The following is a 2,500-nucleotide window of genomic DNA, read 5'->3' as shown; positions in this document are numbered from 1 at the left end:
CGGCACAGTAGCTTGCGCAGTCTTGCCCGGGTGCGTCGTGTTCCGTAAGAGAGAAGTCCCACCGTGGTAGCTTAGTGCTGTCCGCGCTGGCGGCTTCTCTCTTTTTTCATTAAATCGCTTTGCGCCTGGTAGTATGCAATCGTACGTGTGTGTGAAATCATTCCATGTCCTGGAATGACAAGTCTCAAGTGCACAACACCCGCACACCAGCACCCGCAGTACGCAATGTGTAAAACACTGCCCCGCCGACAATAACACTAAGTCCCAGAAAGCGTCCAAGTCCCCCCAGCATACAGCACACAACAGCGCTGCGCGAGCCAACCCCCGCAGTACGCAATGTGTAAAACACTGCCCCGCCGACAATAACACTAAGTCCCAGAAAGCGTCCATGTCCCCCCAGCATACAGCACACAACAGCGCAACAGTTTGTTTAATTTCTCACTGCGCAAGCCAACTCGCAGTACGTGTAACAATGCCCCATCAGCATCGGTGCGGCACAGTAGCTTGCGCAGTCTTGCCCGGGTGCGTCGTGTTCCGTAAGAGAGAAGTCCCACCGTGGTAGCTTAGTGCTGCCCGCGCTGGCGGCTTCTCTCTTTTTTCATTAAATCACTTTGCGCCTGGTAATATGCAATCGTGCGTGTGTGTGAAATCATTGCATGTCCTGGAATAACAAGTGTCATGTGTTGGAAAAGTTCCCCCAGCACAACACAGCACACAACAGCGCTGCGCGAGCCAACCCCCGCAGTACGCAATGTGTAAAACACTGCCCCGCCGACAATAACACTAAGTCCCAGAAAGCGTCCACGTCCCGGAATGCAAAGTGTCAAGTGTTGGAAAAGTCCCCCGCACAGCGCACACAACACAACAGCGCAACAGTTTGTTTAATTTGTCACTGCGCGAGCCAACGCCCGCAGTACGCAGTATGTGCATCGGTCCGGCACTGGTATTAAGTCCAATTCGATAACACAATAACACCAAGGCAACATCGAGGGTAAGAATGCGCGTGTCAAGTGTTGGAAAAGTCCCCCACACAGCGCACACAACACAACAGCGCAACGGTTTGTTGAATTTCTCACTGCGCAAGCCAGCACTCGCAGTACGCAATGTGTAAAACACTGCCCCGCCGACAATAACACTAAGTCCCAGAAAGCGTCCACGTCCCGGAATGCAAAGTGTCAAGTGTTGGAAAAGTCCCCCGCACAGCGCACACAACACAACAGCGCAACAGTCCGGCACTGATATTAAGTCCAATTCGATAACACAATAACACCAAGGCAACATCGAGGGTAAGAATGCGCGTGTCAAGTGTGATGAAAAGTCTCCCCCACACAGCGCACACAACACAACAGCGCAACAGTTTGTTTAATTTCTCACTGCGCGAGCCAGCACTCGCAGTACGCAGTGTGTGCATCGGCCCGGCACTGGTATTAAGTCCAATTCGATAATACAATAACACCAAGCCAACATCAAGCACAGCACAGCACAACAGTTTGTTTTATTTCTCACCCGCAGTATTACATCGACAACGGCGCGTACATGACTATTGAAAGAAAAAAAAAACAACACATTCACACATTGGTCACACATCATCATCTTTACCTACGGGAAAACTGAAACTGTTGGAAAAAAGTTCAACTATTGAAAAAATGTCAACTATTGAAACAAGTAACCAACTATTGAAACAACCAACACCTTAGGCACGGCCCAAGTACAAGTACGAGTTCAATAGTAGGGTTACCCCCCATCGGAATATGACCGACACCCGGCACTGGTACCGATTGCGGTGCGTGAACATTTCCCGACCCAGCATGGTGTCTCGGCTAGTGGTACAAGTCTATCCAAGGCACCCCTATAACGATGCCCCCAGTGCGGTATATACCCATGCCGAGGCAACGTTGGTATGACCATGTTTTACACTATTGTGGGGAAAGTTGGTGAGTGAAAAGTTTGAGGCATAACTTGCGAAGCTTGTATGGATGTTCGGTAGTACGATGCCGTACGGGTGGGGTCAAGTTACTGTCGGTAGGGTCGAACGTCTATCGAATCCAGTGAGTCGGATGGCCATCCATCGGAAGGGGGTAACCCCGACGGGTGAGCGTCATACGATTCCGGTGAGCTTCGCATGTCGAACCACCCCCCTGGTGGTGGTAAGATGTGCGTACTCCAGTGTGTGGTGTCGGGTCGTGCGTTGTGAGCGTCGAAGGGGCATAAGGCGATTGTCGCTCTCTCGTGTGCCATGCGAACCCTGTGCAGTACGGTGTGTCGAACATTGAAATACCTCCCATGTAAGACGCATCGCACCAGTGCAGGTAGTAGCACCACACGGGTAGTGACCGCTCTCTTGCTCCGAGTTTTTTTTCTCCCTGTTATGCCTCCTCCGCGCTAGGCGCTAGGCTGTGGTAGGTACGCGGTAGGGGAAAAAAAGCATACGCTCGCTCGCTCGCTCGCTCGGGTCTCGGGTGGGTCGTGTTTACATCAAAGTGGTACCGCTACCTCGTTA

Source organism: Toxorhynchites rutilus, unplaced genomic scaffold (assembly GCF_029784135.1).
Source record: "Toxorhynchites rutilus septentrionalis strain SRP unplaced genomic scaffold, ASM2978413v1 HiC_scaffold_218, whole genome shotgun sequence".
NCBI classification, from domain to species: domain Eukaryota; kingdom Metazoa; phylum Arthropoda; class Insecta; order Diptera; family Culicidae; genus Toxorhynchites; species Toxorhynchites rutilus.
The sequence above is the reverse complement of the archived record's forward strand: the minus strand, read 5'-3'. Positions refer to the sequence as shown.